At 47.0% G+C, this 17,459-nt stretch overlaps 1 protein-coding gene across 5 annotated transcripts in view; it reads right to left on the reverse strand.

Moving 5' to 3' along the window:
• The window catches only part of LRRK1 (leucine rich repeat kinase 1), a 148,997-nt gene that overhangs the window by 124,819 nt on the left and 6,719 nt on the right, over nucleotides 1–17,459 (reverse strand). The window lies entirely within an intron of this gene.

Raw genomic sequence — 17,459 nt, forward strand, 5'->3', positions numbered from 1 at the left:
CAGGAGGCACATGGAGCCCCCCTACTCGGAAGGCCCACTCTGGATGTCCCCAAGGCAGCCTGCTGCAGTCCCTGGCCCTCCTCTTCAAAGCCTATTGTGACAAATGCACAGACAGCTACAGGGAGTCCCAAACAGAACAGTCAGCATCCACCTGGCACCTGCAAACATTTCAGGAAGAGCAGCACCATGAAGAGAAGCACCAAGTTCCACTAACCAAGCCCAAGCAAGCCACAGATCAGCAGGAAGAGACATCACACCTTCACCTTCCATACACACACACACACACATCACACACACACTCTCTCTCACATGTGTGCACACACAGAGATACACAAAGACACACACAGATACACATACAGACACAAACACACAGGCACACACAGATACACAGACACACAGATACACATACAGACACACAAACACACAGGCACACACACATACACAAAGACACACAGATACACAGACACACAAACACACAGGCACACACAGATACACAAAGACACACACAGATACACATACAGACACACAAACACAGAGGCACATACACACACAGATACACAGAAAATCACACACACACAGGCACAAACAGGTGCACAAAGACACACAGAACACATACACAGACACACAGACACCTACACATAGACACAGACACACACAGACACACACAAACAGACACAGAGACAGACATGCACCAAGACGCACACAGACACACACACACCAAGAGACATATACACAAACACACAGACACACACATACACAGAAAATAAGCTAGTATTGTTCCCTATATATGTAACCAAGGGCACAGTGTCATTGGAAGCAGGCTGACCATCTAGGGCAGAAGCCATGTCGTATTTCCCACTGTCCCCCTCGGGTCTCAGAGTCCCCAGGAGGAAGTGAACGGCTGATGGTGACAATGTCTGTACAAGGCAGGGTCTAGCCAGGTCAGAGAGCATCTTGCTGGATCCTTACATTACTGCTCGGGGGAAACCTACACAAATCAATCACTGAGATAAGGGAGCTTTGGGCTCTCCCGGTTCACAAGGCAACTTGGTATCAGCAACTGTTTATCCTTATCCTGGAGGAAAAGACCGAGTTAGCACGGGAGCTTCCCTAAGCAGAATCTCTGTCTCCAGCTTTCCAGCACCTCCGGGCCCTTCTTTATGCAGAATTAATGTTAGTAGAGCAAGAATGAACTCAGAATAAATATTACTGATGTCTTGGAAAGAAACAGGAGGACACAGCATCCACGAACAAGAATCAACTAAAACTTTTGGAAATTAAAAGGAGAAGTGTTGCACTGTGAAGCGCAGTGGGTGAGCTACAGAGCAGAGTGGAAGACGCTGAAGGACGGGTCAGGCATCTGGAGGACCACACCGAGGGTGTAGCATCAAAAGACAAGGAGGCCGGGAGCAGAGACTAAAGAGTGACAGACACTGAAGAAATTTTTTGAAGTTTTTTCAAAATGTGTCTAATAAGAATTTCAGAAGCGTGTACTTAAATAAGAGTAATTCTCAAGTTGCGAAAATATGTCCTCAGAAGTGACAGGATACTGGTCAAGAAGCTGAAAAAAAAGAGGAGGAGTAAATTTAGAAAAAAGAAGAAGAAGGACCAGTGAAATAAACTTACAGAAAGATCGACAACAAAAAAATGAGAGAGAGAGAGAGCAGGACACGTGAGAACACACAAGCAATATGTGGAACAAGGACACAGAACCACATTCGAGAATTTAAAATCATGACATCACCACCGAAGGACACAGGGGTTCTTGGAGAAAGTGTATTGTGCATCGGGGCAGGATATGGACAACCTGGCCTTGGACGTCTTGTCACATCAGAAAGCAAGGAAGTTTTCAAAGACTCCTGGGGTCATGCAAAAAATAGAGGAACCTACTCAGGGGGCCTCCTGGCAAAAGAGGAACAGCTTTAGCATCAAGAATCAAATAAGTTAAAATTCATGAGTTCATAATGATACTAAAGAAAAAAAACCCACTTTAATGGGCCACCTTCAAGAAGTGCCAGGAAATTGACTTATTTTCAGGAGAATGAATGAGAAAACTAATGAATGAGAAAAAACCCAAACATTTGTCCTGACTTTGCTTTACAAACTGTAACTCAAAGTACCACAGAGCTGATGGAAGAAATTTCTTCCTTAGAGATGCATTCAGCTAATAAATGAAGAAGGAAAGACAGGCTTAAAATAACACCACTTTGCAACCTTGAATTAAATAATTGATCTACGCAACCATCAATGACTGATAAAAGTGTGTGTCAAAAGTCAAAAAACCATTAGAACCTTTATAATGAATGATCGTGCTGACACCACCAGAAATCACTGAAACACTGAGCAATAGAGAGAGACAGTGAGACATTCTGTGGCTAGGTGAGGCAGGAGAAATACATACCATCTATTGGGCATTTTTGCCAAAACATCTTACTAAATCTAATCAAACCTCTGGATCTACAAAAACATAGGGAAGACAGAAACATGTCAGGCCACATATAGGGATGCCATTGTCAAAATCCAGACTGTGGAGACTTGCAAAGGACAAACAGTGTGGTTTTATCAACAATGAAACTGCAAGGAAAAAGAAATTGAGGGAGAAAAATAGTAATTAGGACACTTAGGAACTGTACTGTCCCAGCAGCATGCAGGGGCACGGACTCAACAAACCTGACTCAAACAAACCAATGACAAAACCAAATTAAGAGACAATCCAGGACATTTGAACATTGACTGGCTGTTTAATATTTGGACTTTGTAAATTTATTCTTGCTATTTATTTTTATTTATTTATTTGAAATGGAGTTTCACTCTTGTTGCCCAGGCTGGAGCGCACTGGTGCGATCTGGGCTCACTGCAACCTCCACCTCCTGGGTTCAAGCGATTTTCCTGCCTCAGCCTCCCAAGTAGCTGGGATTATAGGTGCCCACCACCATGCCAGGCTAATTTTTTGTATTTTCAGTAGAGACGGGGTTTCAGGTTGGTCTCAAACTCCTGACCTCAGGTGATCTGCCCACCTCAGTGACCCAAAGTTCTGGGGTTACAAGCATGAGCCACCACACCAGGCGCTGTCCAGCCAAGGGTCCAGCCTGGGTCTCCCCTCTCAGAAGCCTAGCCTGTCAGTTGCATGCTATTGTGGGCATACGTCAACATAGATTTTTAAACATACATTTTAAAATGCATGTTAAATGTATTTTGTTTTTTCTTTTTTAGACTTAAAGCTATAAGTATGAAATTGGGTTCTAAAGCATCTGGAAAGAGAGAGAAGAGGATTTACATGGACAGAGATGGGCCATGTCGGGGAAGGAGAGGATGGGGACAGATGGGTTACCTGCATGGGAGGAATAAGTTGAAGTGTGCCAGAGCACTGAAGGGGGACGGAGTTAACAATAGTTTGTGGTCTATTTTCAAAAAGCTAGAAGAGTGGCTCTTGTGTGTTCCCAACACAAAGAAATGATAAATGTTTGAGATGATGGATATGCTAATTATCCTGATCTGATTATTACACATTGTATACATGTATCCAAATAGTACTCTGTATTTCATAAATAAGCACAATTATTACATGTCAACTAAAAAGAAGAGGGTGAAAAAACAAAAGGTTGGCCGTGTGTGATAATTACTGAAATTGGGTAATGGGTACAAAGGAGGCCCATTTTAATATTCTCTCTACTTTTGTACTGTGTTCAAAGCTTTCTGCAATAAAAAATTTTTAAAAGTGGCCAGGTGTGGTGGCTCACACCTGTAAACCTGGCACTTTGGGAGGCAAAGGCAAGTGGATCCCTTGATCTCAGGAGTTCGAGACCAGCCTGGGCAACATGGTAAAACCCCATCTCTTAAAAAAAAAAAAAAAAAAAAATTTGCACCTGTAGTCCCACCTACTTAGAAGGATGAGGTAGGAGGATCGTTTCATCTCAGGCTGTCCAGGCTGTAGTGAGCCGAGATGTTGCCACTGTACTGTTGCTTGGGTGACAGAGTGAGACCCTGTCTCTAAGTAAGTGAGTAAATAAATAATTTTAAAAAAGGAAATCTAAGGTAAAAATATAACATTTTAAAGATCCACATAGCTGAAGTCTTATGAAAAGGGGGGAAATGCCATTTTGAGTCCATGGCTAAAAACTGTGGTTTCTGAAGGGAACTAAGTATTAGCCCTGATTCTTTGGAAGAGAAGGCAGTTGAAAGACTGAGGTTGGGTCGGGGGCAGGAATGGATACTTTCTGTTGTATTTCCTGTTGTACTTTTAAATTGTAAAGTATATGTTAAAAATGAGTAGCATAGTTTAAAAATATATTGTAAAATCCTGAACCACTATGAACTTCATGTTAAAACATTCAAAAATTTAGATAAAATGGTAACTATCTAAAAAATTTATATCATAAATTAACTCAACAATAAACAGAACATTTAACTAAACCTATAACCTTTAAAGACAGATAATCAATAGTAAGACATCTACCCATCAAAAAGCACCAGGCCTATGTGGTTTTATAGGCAAAGGGATGTACCCCGCTTCTTAGAAAGTATTGTACATACTTATATTATCAAACAATGCTGGTTGAAGAAGCAAGCTGCAAAAGGACTGGCACAGTATGAAAATATTTAATTAAGCATTTTAGTCTGGAAACTGTTATGACAGGAGCAGAATTGACAAATCAGGACTCTGGCCGCCCCATCCCCACCACAGCTGGACAGTGAGCCAGCTGAGAGATGCCCCCTTCTCCCAGATGAAGTGATAGCACCCAAGCTCAGTTTTCCAAGGGTCTACGGCTTCATCACTGAGGACTGAGCAGCCCACAGACCCCGAGTCGTCCCATATAAGCAGCCGGCACCCACAGCTCTCATGCTATTGACAGGCTGGGCTTCTGAGAGAGGAGACCCAGGCTGGACCCTTGGCTGGAGTAGAACCAGCTCCGTCCAGCCCTGTCTAGTAGACGACCCGGCATACCTTCCTTCCATATATGCCATGCCATCCTGCAGATTCCGGAGTTGTGCTTTTCTTTCTCTTAATGAAGCCTATTCTCTAACCTCAGTGGATGACATTGTGGAGTTCATGCCAACCCTTGCACAACAGGTGGTAGCCCAGAGACGACCCACGTGGCAAGGCAGAAACAATATCATATGTTTATGGACACACACACACACACTCACACACAGCCATAAAGGGTTCCTATTAACTTCAGAATCATGGCTAGCCCTGGAGGTGAAGGAGAGCAGTGATCAGGGAGAGATTCAAAGGGGTTCTGGCTGTATCTGTCAGGTTTGACTTACATTTTTGAAGCAAAAATGTCAAAAGATTAATGTTGGTAAAATCTGAGTGATGGGTATATTTTTGATCCCTCCTTCTTTTACTCCTCACTCATCTAGCCCATATCAAAGCCTGCTCCTCTCACCAAGAGGTGGAGTCTATTTCCTGACCTGGACTAAATCTGGACTGGGCTTTGACTTGCTCTGACCCAAAGGTGGTGGCAGAAGTGACGTGTGCCAGGTCTGAGCCTATGCCTTAGGAGGCCTAGGAGCTTCTGTTACTGAACTCTGAGACTTTGACCGTGGGCTGTAAAGAAGCTTGCGCTAGTCATGGGGTGGATGAGAAAGTGTGTGGAAGAGAGATAAGTCACATCAAGGAGCATGGAGGGGACAGACCAGGAGTGAAGCAAGAAGAACCACCAGCTGAGCCCTGCCTAGATTCCTGGCCCACAGAAACCTGGGAAATGATAATTCATTGTTCTTTTAAGCCAACAAGTGACAGGGTGGTTTGTGACTTGTGTGAAAATACCCACACAAGTCCTGATAGCTTTCTTTTGAAACCTATTCCCAGAGCATTCTCTTCTTCCCACTCCTACCCCACCATCCGGGGCTAGGCCTTGTGCCTTCTCTCCAGGGCTCTGGCAAAAGCCTTCTCATTTCCTAAATAAGATCATGCTGCTCCTCAGATGTTTCCATCAGCTCTGGAACAAAATGTATACTCCTGCTGTGAAGGCTCACCTCTCCAGCCACATCTGGTGCTTTTCTCACTGCCCCAACTGCACAGGCCATCGTGCGGTCACTCAAACCTACTGAGCTCATTCCTGCTGCCCAGCCTTTGCACTCATTGATGCCTTGCCAGGAGTACCACTTCCCCAGCTCCTTTACAGGGCTGACCTCCTGACTCCATTCACTTCATTCTGCATAAGTGCCACCTGCCCCCAGGCACCTTCCCTGATTTCTGAGCCGCAGTAGCGCCCCATGCCTGTCGCCCCCCCATCCCTGCAACCCGGTTGTGATTTCTGTCACGGCCCTGATCACTCCTGATAGTAGAGTGCATGTTGATTTACTGTTTCCCCTGCTGGACTATAAGCATCATGAGGACATTTTCCTGGCTTCCCAGGGCCCTTACCATAGCAGGCTCTGACATAGCCAGGAGTGTGTGACTAAGCACAGGATGGAGGGCTGGGCATATCATTCTGTTATTTTCAGTATGCTCAATAAACACTCTTCCCTGCCTTTCCATGGCTGCCTCCTTCTGGTCAACTGAGCAGATTTGAGATTCAACATCAATGTCTTAGCTAATAACAAATAGAAACGGCAACATTGTGCCTCTTTTGTACATGATTTTACTCTAATGTTTCATCCAGCATCACTCTCTGAATTTGTTCTTTCTTCCTTTTTTTTTTTTTGACAGTTTCTGGCTGTGTCACCCAGGCTGAAGAGCAGTGGTGTGATCTCTGCTCACCACAACCTCTGTCTCTCAGCTTAAGCAATCCTCCCACCTCAGCCTCCCCCAAGTAGCTGGGATCACAGGTGCATTCCATCATGCCTGGCAACATTTTTTTTTTTAACTTTTTTTCTTTTAAATTATACTTTAAGCTCTGAGGTACATGTGCAGAATGTGCAGGTTTGTTACACGGGTATACACGTGCCATGATGGTTTGCTGCATCCATCACACCCTCATCTACATTAGGTATTTCTCCTAATGCTGTCCCTCCCCCATTCTTCCATCCCCTGCCATTCCTTCCCTAGCACCTCCCGACAGACCCCAGTGTGTGATGTTCCCCTCCCTGTGCCCATGTGTTCTCATTGTTCAACACCCACTTGTGAGTAAGAACATGCGGTGTGTGGTTTTCTGTTCTTGTGTCAGTTTGCTAAGAATGATGGTTTCCAGCTTTATCCATGTCCCTGCAAAGGACATGAATTCATCCTTTTTTGTGGCTGCATAGTATTCCATAATGTTTATGTACCCTCCCTCCTGTGCTTTTTGGAGACAGGGTTTCGCCAGGTTGCCCAGGCTGGTCTCAAACTCCTGAGCTCAAGCCATAACCTGCCTTGGCCTCCCAGAGTGCTGGGATTACAGGTGTGAGCTACATTGCTCAGTCCTCTTGTTCTTTGCTGTCTATTTTTCCTGCTACATTTGGAAGGCCTGTGAGAGCAGAGGCCACACTCCTGCATCCTCAGCATCTAGAACTGTGTCCTCCACAAACCGATGCATAAGAATGGTTGAAATGATCATGCTGAATTAATAAAGACGAACACAAAGCCAGGCCTCAGAAGAAATGTAGAGAATGCAGATGCCATTAATAAGAACTTCAAAAATAAGAGCCAATGAAAATTATTTTTCTGTCAGCATTTTCACTGCCTTAGTATCCCAGGAAGTTGCTTTCTATGTAATTTATGAACATTCTTTGTCTGCAAAGTCAGCTTTGATTGCAAATTTCTCTAATAATGCTTTGAATCATATAATTATTGATTTATCTGGAATTCACTGTAAAATGTTGGTTTCGATACATGATTTTGACATTTTAATAAATAAATAAAAATGAACTGAGACAAGACTGACACCAAAATAAAATAAAATAAATGGCAATTAGGATCCTTTGGGAAATTGAAGAAAATACTGCATACATAAAACAGGAACACAATACTATGAAAATAAACAAGAACAGGAAAGAGATTTGGAAATTGAGATTGAGTTCCAAAATGAAATGTTCAATAGAGAGGTTAAAGATAAAGCAGGGCTGGGCGCGGTGGCTCAAGCCTGTAATCCCAGCACTTTGGGAGGCCAAGGGGGGTGGATCACGAGGTCAAGAGATCGAGACCAACCTGGTCAACATGGTGAAACCCCGTCTCTACTAAAAATACAAAAAATTAGCTGGGCTTGGTGGTGCGTGCCTGTAATCCCAGCTACTCAGGAGGCTGAGGCAGAAGAATTGCCTGAACCCAGGAGGCGGAGGTTGCGGTGAGCCGAGATCGCACCATTGCACTCCGGCCTGGGTAACAAGAGGGAAACTCTGTCTCAAAAAAAAAAAAAAAAAGATAAAGTCAAGCAAATCTTTTTTTTTTTTTTTTTTTGAGACCTAGTCTGGCTCTGTTGCCCAGGCTGGAGTGCAGTGGCATGATCTTGGCTCACTGCAACCTCTGCCTCCCGGGTTCAAGCAATTCTCATGCCTCAGCCTCCCGAGTAGCTGGGACTACAGGTGTGCACCACCACGCCCGGGTAATTTTTGTATTTTTAGTAGAGATGGGGTTTCACCATGTTGGCCAGGCTGGTCTGGAACTCCAGATCTCAAGTGATCCACCTGCCTCAGCCTCCCAAAGTGCTGGGATGACCAGTGTGAGTCACCGCACCTGGCCAACAGTTTATAAACATTAAGAAAAAGAGGAAGAGTTGGAAAATGTGAGCAAAAAGATAAGCAACGTGTATCTTAATCAATAGGAGTTCCAGAAAAACAAAACAAAAGCAAAAGCAGAAGAGAAAAATATTATCGAAGAAAATACAAGAAATGTCCCACACCTGAAAGGGATACGTGCGTGGCCCACGCAGTGCCGAGCAGCGGGAATGGAAGGGGGCTCTCACCCATGGCTTACGTTGAAAAGACCAAGCACACGGGGAAGATTCTCAAAGCTTCTGAAAAGGAAAACCAGGTCACTCACAGAGCAGTGAGAATGAAACCTGATCAGAGGACAAGAGAGACAGTCCTGAAGGCAGAGGATTCCAATCGAGATTGTGGGAGCGGGCAAGAAAAAGATGCCCTTAGGAACACAGAGTCTCTTGCAGGAGCCTCCCATGGGCCCTTTCTTAGGCATTTCTTAGGCTGATGCGTTCCAGTTTTATTTAACTGGGTTCAAAGTAAGAGTCCAGTTTTTGTTATTTGGGTTCAAAGTAAGAGCCCCGGGTGGGAGGCGGGAGGCGGATGGAGGTAGCAGGGAAGCGGGTGGTGGTGCTCATCTCCAGGGCCTCACAGGATACTGGATCTCTGAGCAGTCGTCATCACCAGGGGAACATATCATTTAAAGTCACAAATGCAACCTAGGGAGGAGTCAGCCCCAACAGAATGAAATGCAGAGGAAGCAGTAGATAGATGAGGTCGAAAACGGGAGGAAATATTCATTTCTCATGGCAGGAAATCAACAGACACTGTTTCAACAAACGAGCAATAGAGAGGTGCAGGCACCTTCTTTACATCTAGAAATGGTAATTACCCAAAGAATCAAACCAGAAGCAGGAAATAAGGACTCTGGAGGTGACACTGGGGCAGGGCCTTGTTGCTCTTCCTACATTATAGTCCCTCTGTCTGACAGCCTTCATTAACCAGGGGTGTGCATTCCTTCGATAAGGTGTAACGTGCTTATTCCATGATCCTGCAGTTCTGCTGGGGCAGACACAGTAACGTTCAACTCTTAGAAGCGAAAGGTAGAAAGAATCTAAAGACACTTTAATAAGAGATTGACGAAATGTGGTTGTATTCACACCAAATGTGGTACATATAGAGGGAACTCTGAGAGATACTTAGAGAAAAAAGCTGCGCAATAGTAGGTACAACTGAATATGCACGTAAAACCAGAAATACACACAAGGAGAACCACGCAAGTGCTTCAGAAGAGGTTAGGAAGAAAACACGCAGGCCCGGCGCGGCGGCTCACGCCTGGAATCCCAACACGTTGGGAGGCCGAAGTGGGTGGATTGCCTGAGGTCAGGAGTTCCAGGCCAGTCTGGACAACATGGCGAACCCCCATCTCTACTAAAAATACAAAAATTTGCTGGGTGTGGTGGCACACACCTGTAACCCCAGCTACTCAGGAGGCTGAGGCAAGAGAATTGCTTGAACCTGGGAGGCGGAGGTTGCATGGAGCCGAGATCGCCCCACTGCACTCCAGCCTGGCTGACAAGAGCGAAACTCCATCTCAAAACAAAAAACCAAACAAAAAAGAAAACGCACTCAGCTAACAGTGATCAACCATCGGCATGATGGATGGGGGGCCAAGAAGAACTGTGGCTTTCTCCTTATCATTTCAATCCACTGTGAGAACTGTGGAATTCCACATACAACTTTTTTCTTAACCTTCAGGGAGGAGTCGGGTGCCAGGAGAATGCTGTCAGGCAGGGGCTCCTTGCTTGCTTCTTATTTTTGAATGCAGGGATGCTGGTGATGTTCATGCAGAGACTAGGGTGACTGCCCACTGGAGTCATTTGAGCCTGGAATCTGGGGTGGGGGCAGAATGACTGGAGGAGCCCTATCCCTGGCCTCCCCCACCCAGGCCCACCAGCAGAGTGAGACCCTGAACGCTCCATCTCTAACCCCTGCAGGTGTGGGCCACCTGTGACCACCCATTTGTCTCTCAGAGTTTACATGGCAGTGTCAAGTCCAAACTGAGCCGCTAACAGGAACTTCAGAGAGCCATTCTGGCTCATTTGCATTCAATTTCTAACCTCAAATTTGCATCGTAACATGGTTCCATATTTAAAATAATAGAACAACATTTTCTACGCCTTTAAATATCTCTAAGTCACTGAAAAGTTCAAAGCGTCATGTAGATTATTTTTGCTCTCGGTTCTCCTGAAATGACCAGGTAGGCGATTTTCAGCCAACACTCGGCCACACGCCCCGGCCCCTGGGTGCCGGATGTTGGACAGGGGATGAGAGGAGGTAGGCAGGCACAACCCTAGCAGCATGAGCAAAGGGAGCTGCAAAAGGAGCTCCTAAAAAGTCCTTTACAGCTGAAAAAATGACGTCTGACTAGTGTGTGCTTCTTTGCGCAGCACTGGGGGATGAGCTCAGGGAGGGTTCTATCGCTTGAGATGTGTGTGTTTCTGTTTGGTTTCTCCCTTTTCTTCTTGATGACAAATGTCACCCGATAAACGGCAAGACGGTTAAGTGGAATCTGGACAAACCGAAACCAAGGGTGACTGGGACAGTGAAGGGACTCAGAACTGGGACTTCCAAAGAGCAATAGTAGCTCCTTATTTTCATTCATCAAAGTTCCCCAAAATGTGCGTGCAGTTCACGAGCTCAAGCTGACTTACATGGCATTAGGGGTGGTGGGGTGGGAGGGTTCCTTTCCCAGAGAACTAAAGAATTTCAGAAAAATCACCAGCGATGGCTCCTTCAATGTCTGGCTCAAGCAAAGCAGGAGGGGTGACAATCCTTGGCCTCTGCACAGGATCTGGGGATGCCCACATGAACATCTTCCTGCTCTCAGGCTACGGACCTCTTCATGGGGGCCAGGGCGGACGGCTGGTAAGAAAATATCTCTTGGTGGCTGAATGCAGGCCAAGTGAGCCTGGGCTGCTCCCTAGCAAGTGCAGAGACCACCAGATAGGGCTGCCCTGCACACTGCACATAAAGGGGACCAAGCCAGGAGCAAGTGTGGATGGGGGAGGCCAGGCAGGGGATGAGGACCAGGGCTCTAGTGAGCCACCACCTTCAGGCTCAGACCACCTAGAATGGGGTGGATCAATGGGGGTGCTCCTGAGAGCCCGTCCACGGCAGAGTGGGGAAGCAGGTAGAGGCAGCTCTCCCCCTAGACCCAAGTGTCTATGGCCTAATAATTAGCACACAGACAGGCTGAAAAGTCAAAAAGCTCTTGTGATATTTAAGCAGAACGTGTAAAGTTGCTAGTGGCCTGACCGTGGGATGGCTTATTCAGCCTAAAAAGGAGTCTGCAGTGGGGACCACACATCTGCTTTTAGAGACTCCAAGAAATGGGTTATGGGATTCCGATCTGCCTCAATGAGTAAAGCCAGGCACAGTGAGAGCCCCACAGCATCCCCTTCCGAGCAGGCCTGTCCACAGAAAGGCTGGCGTTGTTTGCTAGGGAGTCAGCTCCCCGTCGCTAGGAGTAAGCAAGCACATTCCGGACAAGTAATTAGGAGATCTAAGCCTCGGGTTAAAACAAATGTTCAAAGGCGCATCAAGGCCCAGAGCATCTGTAGCTGGGCTCTGTTTTGTGGGCATGAAGCACAGCTGTGCTAACTGCCACCTGCAATGGATGGACGCACACAGCCACCTCGCCCGCCACCTGGGCCACCAATCAGCCTCCCTGTCCTTCTCACTCACTAGAAGATTCCTGACCAGATGTGGCTGTGCTCCCTGGAGGGGCCAGCACGCTCCTGCGGCCAGGCTGGAATCTCCACCCCTGCAAGGCCCTGCCTGACCCCTACCCATGGCTCCCACAGCGAGAACACAGCCCATCACAGTCAGGCAGGACACCAACAGCAGGAACAGGTCAGAGAGGTGGGCTCCGCTCATCCGTGGGGATCTGTCCCTTGTAGACTGCCCTGCTGTGGCCTGACAAGAAGGCCGGCTGCCACCCTGGCGGCACTTCCTAATTCTATTTCCTACTTGTATTTCTGGAAGGTGGGAAGAGTCCCCACTTGAGCAAAGCTCTTAGCTCCTATATTAAGAAATTGTATTTCCACCATAGAAAGCACTGTCGAAGTAACCGCTGAGCTAAAGCCAGCCCGAGAAATTGTATTTCAAATACAGGTTTGAAAAAGCCAAAGGAGAAAAATACGAGACACTGGAAGTAGCCATGAAACAACCTGGGACTTGAAGACCTTCTGGAATGTTCCTTCTCCTCCTTGGGTCCATGCTGGGTGTGGTGATGAGCAGTCCTTGAGGGGCGTGGGACACTGCCTGGGCAATGTCTGCTCAAGCTCCACCCACCCTCCGCGATCAGCAGTCTCCCAAGTGTTCTCCACCTGAGTTACCTGGACGTTTCCTCACTTCTCTACTTTCCAAAGCAGCCCTCGTTGGCTGGCAGAACTGGATTTTCCACTCTGGCTGGTGTCAGACACACTCGGAAGAATAAACGTCTAATGACATGTTTGTCAAAGTAGTGCCCGCGCTACAGCCCATGCCCAGTATCTCACCGACAGCTGCTCTGTCAGCTGGCAAATCTACGCCCATCAAAGCTTTCCAACCATTCCTCCTGCACTGCAGGCGAGCTGACTGCTGCCGGTGCTAATGAGGTGGAGACTGTCACACACCTTCCCGGGACACTATTGAGCTGCACAGACACACAGCAGGCTGCGCGGCAGGGCAAGCACACACAGACCCCGGCTCCACACCAGCTGGTGAAGCTGAATCCAGGGGTTTGGAAAGGATTGAGCATTCTAAACAAACATGAGCCAAGGTCACGTAAGTCACAACAGGTAGGGGGTATGAAAAGACACGCCCAGTACACATATAAAAAATTAAAAATACCATTACCCCGACACCCAGAAATAGACCCTGTGTGTTTTGTTGTTTAAAATATACATATATTGAGACAGAGTCTCTCACTGTTCCCCGGGCTTGAGGGCACGATCTCAGCTCACTGCAACCTCTGCCTCCTGGGTTCACGTGATCCTCCTGCCTCAGTCTCCCAAGTAGCTGTGATTACAGGCGCACACCACCACACTTGGCAAATTTTTTGTATTTTTTTTTTTAGGAGAAATGGGGTTTCACTATGTTAACCAGACTGGTCTTGAAATCCTGACCTCGTGATCCTCCCGCCTGTCTTCCAAAGTGCTGGGATTACAGGTATGAGCCACTGTGCCCAGCTGACATTGTGTCTTCTTAAAATATGGGTCTTTTTCTGAAGCATACTCAGAAGTAATAATAAGGTTATCATTTTCAAACACGTTATCTTCCAGTGATTTTTGAAGCATGAGAAAGCTGTCCCTACTTAATTCTGAGTATCATTACTTTTCCTTCTGGCAGCCAACTTTTCTTAGCCAGAGCTAGAAATTAGGTCTGAAACAGTCTTCCCTGAGTGAGGCTGGTGGATTTGGGGAGTGGGAGAGGGGAAACAGGGCTATCACCCCACAAAGTCTGGGAGAAGGTGGGATGGGACAAATCCAGCTTAGGCTCCAGGGACACGCTCAGAGGGTGAGTCCTGCGGGGAGCCGGAGGGACTCAGCTGCAGTCACAGTGAGTCAAGTATTCCACATTTATTCCAAAAAGACATCAAGGAAAAGAGGTCAGTGGAAGCAGGTCTAACTTTGGATGTAAGCAGTGAAGGCTGCTGAGGTCCCATCAGGGTCCTTGGCCCTTGTGTGTGTCCCCTGAGTTATACAGAACAGGGATGGCAGGGACTCCTAAGCTCCCAATGGGGAAAGAGGCCAGGGGGAGAAAAGACTGTTCTGCGCCTTCTCTTTACCATCAGCAGGGAGAGGACGCCTCCTAAGGAGCAGGGCCAAGCTCACATGCAGGCCTTTAGGGAAAGTCATGGGGGGCTGGGGGAGGGACACATAACATTTTCTGGTTATCTGTCCTGCCAGGAGCCTGGAGGTGGGGATGGGTTTGTCCAGGGCCCATTACGTCCTGGTCCCTGGGACCTGTAAGAATCAATGGGGAAGGCTGGGCATGGTGGCTCACGCCTGTAATCCCAACACTTTGGGAGGCTGAGGTGGGCAACTCACTTGAGGTCAGGAGTTTGAGACCAGCCTGGCCAACATGGTGAAACCCTGTCTTTACTAAAAATACAAAAATTAGATGGGTGTGGAGGCGTGCGTCTGTAATCCCAGCTACTTGGGAGGCTGTGGCAAGGAGAATCGCTTGAACCTCAGAGGGGAGGTTGCAGTGAGCCGAGATTGCACCACTGTACTCCAGCCTGTGAGACGAAGACCCTGTCTCAGAAAAAAAAAAAAAAAGAATCAATTGAGGAGTCCCTGGGGACCTAGAAATGAAGGTTCTCTTTGCCCCAGGCCTCCTGAACGAGATTCTACACTTCACCAGGATCCCCAGGGAACGTGTCCACATGATAATTTGAGAAGCGCTGCTCTACGGGACTCAAACCATTCAGATGGGTTGATTCTCCACTTTAGCTGCATGTTAGAATCACCAGGGAACTTTAAAAAATTACGCATGCTGGCTGGGCACAGTGGCTCATGCCTGTAATCCCAGTACTTTGGGAGGCTGAGGCGGGTGGATCACTCGAGACCATCCTGGCCAACATGGTGAAACCCCGTCTCTACTAAAAGCACAAAAATTAGCTGGGCATGGTGGCACACGTCTGTAGTACCAGCTACTCAGGAGGCTGAGGCAGGAGAATCACTTGAACCTGGGAGGTGAAAGTTGCAGTGAGCTGAGATTGTGCCACTGCACTCCAGCCTGGGTGACAGAGCGAGACTTTGTCTCAAAAAAAAAAAAAAATTACCTGTGCTTGCCTGCTGCCCCCTACCCCAAGATGCTGCTCTAGTGGGTCCATGTGGTACCAGGGCCCTGCCAGTTTGGGCCACTACCCAGTGACTCTGTGGGCCATGGTTGAGAAGCACTCCTGTAGATCACTCACTGCTGACCAGGATGGGGAGGGAGCAGCACCTCCTTGGGGCTTTTTCAGATGACACAGTCACCTACCCAACAGGCCCCAAACAGACCCAAGGTCCCTGCCCCCACCTTGGTCCCTCATCCCTCAGGGCCGAAAAGAAGAGCAGCAGGAAGGTAAGGTAGCCGCACCTGCACTGGAATGGTGGAGGTGCTACCCCTGAATTGGGGACAGCATCCTGTCACCCACGCCACCTTGATCTCACACTAACAGAGCAAGGCCTTCCTACCACACAACAGAAAAGAGTCATATATCTAAAACAAAGAAAAAGAAAATGGGCCGGGAGCGGTGGCTCATGCCTATAATCCCAGCACTTTGGGAGGCTGAGGCGGGTGGATCACGAGGTCAAGAGATCGAGACCATCCTGATCAACATGGTGAAACCCCGTCTCTACTAAAAAATACAAAAATTAGCTGGGCATGGTGGCGCGTGCCTGTAATCCCAGCTACTCAGGAGGCTGAGGCAGGAGAATTGCCTAAACCCAGGAGGCGGAGGTTGCGGTGAGCCGAGATCGCGCCAGTGCACTCCAGCCTGGGTAACAAGAGCGAAACTCCATCTCAAAAAAAAAAAAAAGAAATAAAAAGAACATTTACAAAGATACAAGCTGAACACTCTGGAAAGATTTAGTGCTGGGCAATGTCAAGAAGCAAATTAGTCTCCCTTTTCATAAGGTGATGGATGTGAAAAGACACCTTCCAGAAACATCACCCTGGTCAGCTGCTGGACATTTCAGATGGAGAAAAAACATTCAAACAGCTGAACAAAGTGTCTGCCAAGCCAGCTACAGTGCCTGATCGTTAGTTAACATGGTTAAGGGTATAAACATGGACCTCTCACACCCAGCATATTGACCCTTTCACCTCCCATGGTATGGCCTGGCATTTAACAATGAGTGTTCTACAATGAAGACGGGCTTCCGATGGCAATTCTGTGATTTCTGAGTTGTTGACATAAATGAGTTTAGCCTCTCTTACCCTCATGTTCCTCGGCTATAAAACAGAGATAAAAGCACCAAGTTCACAGGTTGTTGTGAGGATTTTATGACATTATTTCATAAAGCTCTCAACCCTGTACACGTGGCGCCTGATACATACTAAGGGATTAACACATATTTATTAACAATCATATCCTATTGGTCCTAGAAGTGGTGCAACTGTAGTGAAAAATCTGTCAGTATGTGCCACGAGCTTAAAGGCGTTCAAGCCCAATAATCCAACTTCTGTAAACCTGCATTACGGAAATAACCTTGAAATCGAGTATGAAGAGACGGGAAGGAAATGCTGTCAGCAGGAGTGAATGACTAGAAGCAGCCCAGTGTCCCACAGGAGAATAAAGATTAGGTCCATAACTGTACACAGAGCTCCTGCAGAAATCCATGTTTCTTTTGGTTCTGAGTGCTGCCCACTGCATGAATCACTTTTTGATCAAAGAAACTATTACATTGTAAAAAATAAAATAAATGAAATGTTTCTCTTGCTCACAGGAGCTAGGTGGTGGCTTAGGTAAATGTCACTGATAGATAGTTGAGAGAAAAAAAAGCGGCCGGGTGCGGTGGCTCAAGCCTGTAATCCCAGCACTTTGGGAGGCCGAGGCAGTTGGATCACAAGGTCAAGAGATCAAGACCATCCTGGCCAACATGGTGAAACCCCGTCTCTACTAAAAATACAAAAATTAGCTGGGCATGGTAGCGCGTACCTGTAATCCCAGCTACTCGGGAGGCTGAGGCAGGAGAATTGCTTGAACCCGGGAGGCGGAGGTTGCAGTGAGCCAAGATTGTGCCACTGCACTCCAGCCTGGCGCCTGGTGACAAAGTGAGACTCTGTCTCAAAAAAAAAAAAAAAAGGGAAAAAAGCAAGCTACAACATGACATACACCTTATAAGTAGAGTAAAATTAAA

This window comes from Callithrix jacchus, chromosome 6 (genome assembly GCF_049354715.1).
Source record: "Callithrix jacchus isolate 240 chromosome 6, calJac240_pri, whole genome shotgun sequence".
NCBI lineage: Eukaryota > Metazoa > Chordata > Mammalia > Primates > Cebidae > Callithrix > Callithrix jacchus.